Source organism: Lepisosteus platostomus, chromosome 2 (assembly GCF_059453375.1).
Source record: "Lepisosteus platostomus isolate fLepPlt1 chromosome 2, fLepPlt1.hap1, whole genome shotgun sequence".
NCBI classification, from domain to species: Eukaryota; Metazoa; Chordata; class Actinopteri; order Semionotiformes; family Lepisosteidae; genus Lepisosteus; species Lepisosteus platostomus.
Genome location: NC_142612.1, coordinates 32881460 through 32889966, shown reverse-complemented (window position 1 = coordinate 32889966; position 8507 = coordinate 32881460).

The following is an 8507-nucleotide window of genomic DNA, read 5'->3' as shown; positions in this document are numbered from 1 at the left end:
AGAGCCTAACTGAGCACAAGGGAGGATCCAGCTTAGACTGGACACCAGTCCACTGTGGGACACACATACTGTACATACATAGAAGGGACAATGTAGAGACACCAGTTAGCCTAGACAGAGTGTCTTTGGATTGTAGGGGGATACTGGAGCAAATGGGAAAAACCACACCAGGCATAAATAAGGAAGGTTACAAATGAGAGGATTCCAGTTGCTGTTTCTACTTCATTTCATTACTAGCAGCTAATTCATTTTTTTCCAGCCATTTCATGAAAAAATGTCTGAGCATTGGCTTCAACAGCATGGCTGGGGAGCTTTCTCAAGTCTCTTACAGCCCTCTGTGTGAAGAAGTGTCTCCTGCTCTCGGTTGTAAATGCGCTTTCACATACTTATGTCCTCTGGTTCCTGTTTCACTCTTCATTCTGTTCTCTTATATTTATCCATCTATCCATTTTCTAACCACCATAACCAGTCTTAGGGTGTTAGGGTCAAGGGGAGCAGGGGTCTATCCTGGAAAGCGGGCACAGGGCAGGTACAACCTGGACGGTACTCCTTCATCACAAACACAGACACAGACACAGAAACAACACAGACACAGACACACTTTGGCTAATTTTGTAAGAAGCCAATTCACTTACCAGTGTGTGCTTGGCTGCTCTTCTCTGAAGTGATTCCAGCAAAGGGTTTTCTGTAACACGGTGACCAGAATTACACAAAAAATTCTAAACGGGGTCTTATAAGTTCATTGTACATTTTGTAACATCAGATATATTGATTTAAACTCTACAATTTTAACTCTATATCTAAACAGGACCCCAGTCATCCCAGTCACAAACTGTTTTCTCTCCTACTGTCCAGTAAATGGTATCAAAGCATTCAGTCAAAGACTAACATATTACTGAACAGCTTCTACCTCCAGGCAATAAGACTGCTAAATAGCCAAGCTGCAGTTCCTTCAGCAAATCACCCATAATGGCTACATGGACATACAGTTTTCATTGTATTCAGCATACTGCACTACTTGAACATAATGTATTGCACACACCCTGGACACATCGCAGCTCTATTTATATTGAGTTTTGTCTGAGTTTATTTTATTCAATTTCTATTGCACTATAATGTATTATTACATAATAATGCTTGCAGAAAAGACATTTCATTGTCTTCATTTCAACTACTGCTGCACGCTGTGCATTTGATAGATAAACTTTGATTGATTAACATTCTGTTTGGTTTTTTAATTGCTTCCTCACATTCTCTGAAGATGGAAATAATATGTCAACGTAAGCACTGAAGTCTTTCTCACAAGTAACCCCTTCAAGCTCAGTTTCCCATTCTTTTTATACAGTTTTCGTTTTTTCTACTCACATCTAACATTCACACTTGTCTGCATTAAAAGTGGAGCTCACAATTCCATATCAAAGACATATTGGTCTGACCCTTGGCTACAGAAGAATTGCCAAGCTGTTTAAGAAACAGGCAATGATTCATACTGATTTAGATATTCCTGGAGTTTGTGATTGTGTTTTTTCTCTTCCTTTTTGAGAGAAGGTTGGGGCTGTAGGGGTAATGGAGGGGATCGCTCCCATTTCCCAGTATTTTGATTGTTGATAAAATTAAACATGTAACACAAAATGAAACAGGTAATGTGTCAAATTTGTGTTCTATGAAAACAGCAACACCTCCCATCTATACCAAGCAAAGAAAACAACAGTGTAACCACTCTACATCCATGTCTGGTGTAAGATATTTATATACAGTATGTTCTAAAAGAGTGTGCTTTTCAAGAAAGGCATCTCAGTTCAAGAGACAAAAGAGTCTGATTCTAACCTGTACTTTTGGAACAGTGAGCCAAACACCTTTTCGACTGCATGTTGTTAAGTGTCATCACAAATGTCCACTAGGCGGTGTCTTTAGTAAGATGAATACACCAGGATCACATTTATTTATTGCTACTTACCTCAAACCAAGTTTAAATTGGGGGAAAATCCTCTGACCCTGCCTTGACGGTGGTCAAGTTCAGGTGATCTACTGCTTCAGGCAGTCGAAGCACGACAGGACCCACTTGGCCGTAATTAGCTGGTTTCTGCATGAATTGAGTTCTGTACTGCAAGAAGACATCTTTGGTTCCCCTGGGGATGTTTATTAATCAGAATCGCATAGTGGCTTCAGACCCTTCTGGTCAGAATGTTGCTTTTCTAGTCAGTAATTGCCTCTTTGTTTTTGTAGGTGGTGTGAACCTCACTGAAGCAAACAAACCTTCCTCCTTAGCTTTTAATACATCACAACCATCAAGACAGGATTGATAAATCTGATTATATTTGTAAACCACATCTGACAGTCATAGATCAGCTCTATGCCATGACAGAACTGAACATGAGATCAAATGTCCCAAAAAATGATCTGAACCAACCAGTTTGAACTAACCAACCAATCAGCTATAAAATACATCATTACTGGAAACAGTGCCTTGGCTCACTGTTTGACTGGCTCGTTCTTGGCCAGTTTATGAAAAGGATTCATAAAAGCCCTTCCTCTACAGTGCCCACCCATCCGGTTTCTGACTGTTTTATCCAGCACAGGATTGCAGGTGATCCAGAGCCTATCCCAGGCACAAGGCAGAATACACACTGGACAGGATACCAGTCCATTGCAGGGCACACACAGACACAGACTCATCGTTCCCTTGTCCATTTAGGAACAGGACACAAAAGGAAATCAGGAAATCAGCTAGGCTTTTTAGCACTAATAAAACTGTTTAAATCATCAGTAATCAGGCAAGAGCTGGGGGAAAGATCTCACACCTGGGCCAATTTTCCCAGAAACCAACCAACCTACCAGTGTATTTTTGAACTGTGGGACAAAAGCAGAGCACCAGGAGGAAACCCGCGTGAGCACAGGGAGAACATACAAACTCCACATAGATATCACCCTGGGTCTGTAGTTGAATCCATGATGCCAGCACCTTCGGGGTAGCAATGCTAATTACCGCGCCACCATGCCACCCTCTCCACAATGTCATTAAGATCAATTTATTTCTCTCAGGAACCAAACCAAATCAGTTAATTTGGTTGCTAGTAGCTAACTGCATTCCTGAAAGAATTCAGGGTATCGTTTCAACATCAAGTCTAGAAACCGGTTCAAGGAGAACAGAATGTTCCCAAAAATGAGAGAGAAGGTGTTTTAAATCAAGCAGTAATTTCCAAAATGCATTAAAACAATTTAAGAGATGTGTAGTTTTTGCTGTAAGTTGTCTCTGCCTGGGGTGCCTCCTCTGTTTTTGGACTGGCTTTGACTTGATACCTGAATGTACCACCAGTGAGCAAGGTTACCTTATCAGAGGTCCAGTCTCAAAGGAAATGTAGCGCATACCCTGTGTTGGGTACGATTCTGGCCAGAGATACCTTCTGTGTGGAGTTTGCATATTCTCCCCCTCTCCAAATTGCATCCTGTCCGAGGCATAGCCCTCTCTCATAATGTGATGCCTGTTGGCTCGACGTGGCTCTCTGAAGTTAGATGAGATCACTTTGTTGGCCATATTAGAAATTTGTCTTTTCACATACCCCAACTTGCTCTCCATGAGACACACAGAAAGGGAGGGAAGCTTGGGGTCAGAGCGCAGGGACAGCCATTTATACAACACCCCTGGAGCAGTTGGAATTAAGGGCCTTGCTCAGGGGCCCAACGGAGTAGGATTCCTCTGCTGACCGCGGGATACAAACCGGCAACCTTCCAGCCACAGGCACAGATCCTTAGCCACAGAGCCACCACACCACCAAAGCTTACAGCACCTGCTATTCCTAGGCTCCCATCCAAGTACAAACCAGGCCCGACCCTGCTTAGCTTCTGAGATCAGACAAGATTTGTTTTCTTTATTTATCAAAAGATGGATGGATATCAGAGATTTATGGTTTTAATTAAAAAAACACTAGTCCCTTGAGGTCTGTGCACCGAATCAGAACATTAATGAATGCAATAGCTGAATTTTGTCATGAGTGGGAGGAGAGCAAGCAAACTTTTCTCTTTGGCACGTGAACGCACCATCCACCAACGGCAGCCCATATTTATAAACCAACCTCTGACAGCTTCAGGTAAGCTCTGAGCCCTGTCAATTCACCAGTGTGCCATGAAGATCTGAGCGCTACAGTCCATTGAACTGAATCTAAGCCCAAAACACAGGAGCTTGCTTGTCCAGTTTCATCAGGGCCTGGTTGTGTGTGTGATCCAAGTGGCAGAGAGTGATTGCAGCATAAACTATCTCCACTCCCGAGGTGATGGTTGTAAAGTCATTGAAATATGCGGAGTCGTAGTGTTGTGTTGAAACAGTGCGACATGAATAAACATATTTGGTGGGGGGCGGGGGGGTTGCAGTCATCCAGGACAGCAGCAAATTTCCGAGACTTTGACGGCTAAACTATGCAGGCAAAGCAGGCTTTATGAGGATTGATCACATGGCAGTGAGTTATGAGTGATGCACTGCCGGAGGATTCAATTTTTTAAGAGCTTTTACTTCTGCAATATTTCTACATAATAGCCCAGCAATAAATACCAAGTCGGATTGCTTTCTGTTATAGCATCCTAGCCTTCTGTCGCCGCACATCATCTGTTCTCATTATCGGGTAATATCCAGCGTCTTCCGAGCAGTGTTTTATTAGTGCGGCTGAGAGGGCATAAATTAGCACTCCAAGAGAATTCGGGCTCCTTTTGTTCATTTAGGGACAGGACAAAAAAAAAGGAAATCAGATAGGCTCATTAGCACTAATAAAACCATTTAAATCATCAGCAATCAAGCAAGAGCTGGAGGAAAGAGCTCATCAGCCAGTCTCTGTGCTTTTAAAGTCAAATTCCCTTCTAGATGATTTATTCTCAGTGCAGATAAATAACTTGTTATTTTCTGATTGAATTACCCACAGAACCGACAATCTCTCCCAGCCATTCTAAAGGGGGCTTTTCTTCCTGGGTTTTGCTTGCTCTTGCTACTTCAAGGTAAACTCATGGGCTGCACAGGGGGCCCTCACCTAGATGTTTCCTTACTGAGTGGCTCCAGAGCTTGGAACACTGTGAACTCTCGACAAGCAGAATCAGAACAGTGATTGTATGTTCACAAGCTCTTAACATGCTTGTGCTTTTATTGTGTTTTGTCATGGTCACACAAGGTTCGTATCACACCTGCCATTAGGCTCATAAGCTTTTACCATGGTTTGACCTGCAGGGAACCCTGTTTTTACTAGGGTTTGACGGCAATTCCTACAGAGAACTCTGCTATTTATATGGATTGAGTGTGATTTCCTGCAGGGGGCTATGTAATTACTACGGATTGACTGTGCTGTCCTACATAATGGCACAGTGCACAAGGGACTACACTACGGACAAGATGCTAGTCCACCACTAGAGCACACACATGCATGCACACGCCCAGACACACACGCAGAGGGACAATTCAGAGATGCTGATGAACCCATCCCTTTTGTGTTTGCAAGGTTTGAGTATGCTGAAGCATCTAGAGAAAACCAGGACAGGGATGAGCCAAATTAAACAATCAATCAATCAAAGTTTATTTATAAAATGCACAATAATACAGCAGTAGTTGCTGGCAATGAAATTTCTTTTATATGAGCTCACCGGGGGGGGGGGATAAAAATCACAAAATAACGTTACATATTAGTAGATAATAATGTAATAGAAATTGAATAAAATAAACTCAGACAAAACTCAATATAAATAGAGCTGCGATGTGTCCAGTATGTATGCAATACATTTTGTCCAAGTGGTGCAGTATGAAAACTGTACTGTATGTCCATGTAGCCATTATGGGTGATTTGCTAAATTTGCTAAAAACATGCATAAAAAGGATTTTTTTTCTGCATGGTGAAAACTTTTAGAACAAAAATGGATATATACGGTCTATTTTCCATACAACCCAAAAAGTGATAAATAGGACAGTTCATTTAGAATGTACTGTAGGTTTTTTTTTTCATTTCTGTTTCCGTAAATGCTGCAATTAAAGAGTCTGATACTAATTTTGCCGAGACTCCACTTGTAAACAGAAGTTATGGCAGCCCATAAGACACACTCCCTGGTGAGGACCATGGGGCCAGGAGGGACCGGGATTCACTATGGGTTACCATGGAGACCAATATGAGCTCTAAGGAGCTCTAGTCTTTAAGACACAAGGCCTAGTCAAGCTGCTTGTGAACCTGGGCAGAGGACTAAGACTGGGAGACTATGTCCAAGAGTTTGCATTCTCCGATCGCAGGCAGTATGTTCTTTATTTGTAGGGGATTCTCTTCATTGCAGCATGCAAACTCATAAGCCCACAATATAAAGTGAAATGAATGCAGAGAAAATAAAAAAAAATGTTCTTGAAAGAAATTCACAATTTAAGCTGTACAAAAGGCAATGCTATTTACTTTTATAAGAACTACTGTAAGATTCCTAATCATGTGCACTGTCTAGATTTTACATATTTCCCTTTAACATAAGGAAGACTTTGCTAAAGAATAGTGACATAGGCGTAGCTGACCAAACAGAAGCCTTTTCATTTTTTATTACCAATCTATCCATTCTCTAACCACTTCATCCAATTCAGGGTCGTGGGGAGCCGGAACCTATCCCAGCAAGCAAAAGATGCAAGGCAGGGTACACCCTGGGCAGGATGCCAGTCCATCGCAGGGCACACACAGACAGACACAAACACACACACTCTCACAACAGGGCCAATTTTCCAGTAAGCCAACTGACCTACGAGTACTGAATTGCACACCAAATGCTCATTGCCTTGGCCACCTGGACATCCAGGATAGGTTGGCACTGTGATGGCAGCAGCACAGTACACCTGCTGGGCAAAACAACTGCAGCAAATCAAATGCAAAGACAAACCTGCATCTAATGTGTCCTTCCGGTTGTTTTTGTTCTTCTTCCCATCTGAGCTCTCAGCTAGACAGTTGATCTAATTATTTAATTAACTACACAACTGCAATACTTCCAACAGGCTCTGAGGTGCTTCATCAACACATGATCATGTGCAAAAAGACCTTCTGAAACCCTGTGTGTGCCAAACTAGGAAAACATTTGCATGACTTGTTTAATTGAGTACCCAGAGTGAAATGAAAGCCAGAAGATACTAGGCTCTCCGGGGTCTGCTCCCTGGTCGGAGGGTGAATGTTATTTAAGCAGGGCTCCCAGTAGCTGATACAGTAACGGCATGAAGTCAGTAGTCACTAGAGTGCAGTCGTAATGGAGGGATAATATTCATTAATCATGTTATTATTATTATTATTATCATTATTATTATTATTATTATTATTATTAATAATAATAATAATAATAATAATAATAATAATAATAATAATAATAATATCTTTGAGTGGGGAGCTACATCAGTGTCTGCAGAGGAACAAGAAAAGGTTAATTCCACACTGAAAAGCTGCAATTTTCAGAATAATTATGTGTTTTTTTAGAAGCCCCTTTCAAGCAAACGCGAAGTAAATTTAAAGTGGGTCGTTGAGAGTGACAGGAAGCCTTGAGAAGACGGAGCGATAGATAGAGCTGTTGCTCCTCACGTCAAGAGCAAAGCAGCCGAGTCAGGCTCTCACCTGAAGTTCATCTTAAAAACAGTAGATATGCTGCCATTGAATCAGACATCACCTTTTTATAGTCCTGTTATCAAAGATCCTGCCTCCATTAAAATACTCTGCCGTGCATATGCAGAATATACAGGATCCACAGGTTTATTCCTCTGTTTTCATTGGTATGGAGTATTACTTGGGACAGTGCTTTAACAGCCAGAAATGAAGTAAGTTTAATAAAAATGTACTCTCTGGAGCCCTCATATGAAAGCTTCTTTCTTGTAAAATGTAGCTGCAGTGTATGTCAACACATTTTATTGATTTTTATGGGAATTTTATGAGCACTTTTTGATTTATCATAACACGGTTTGCTTGTGTGGTCGTGATAGTATTGCCAAGAGATAATAACTTAATAACTTACAATATTATCGTGGCTACACAAACACCTAGACAGCAACACGTTGTTTTGCTTTAGGATTTTATGTGCTGCAACATCTATTACGACAATGTTTTACGGCATGCAGGCCTTGCATTTGAATTATCTTCCAGAAGAAAAAAGAACAGCTAGTCAGGTGGCCTAACAATTTATTTATTTATGGTTTTGCTTAACTATTTTAATCTCAGACATGGGGACTTGGGGGACTCCAAAGTGGTTCGACCTGTAAAATTATTTGTTTGGAGTGCAAGTGTATGAAACAAGCTGCTCTGCCAGTAGGGAACAAGTTGCCCAGCCAGTAATTAATTACTTCTAGCCAGTATTGAACAGTGGGGAACGAGCTGCCCAGCCAGTATGGAAAAAGCTGTTCAGACTTCAGGCTTCCTTCAAACTAAATGGATGGATTCATTTTAGCTACTAACTAAGCTGGGCTCAACTCAATGCACTTCTGGTTCATGTCTCGGTTATGCGACTGGCCAGCTGTCTGTGGGACTCCCCAAGCAATG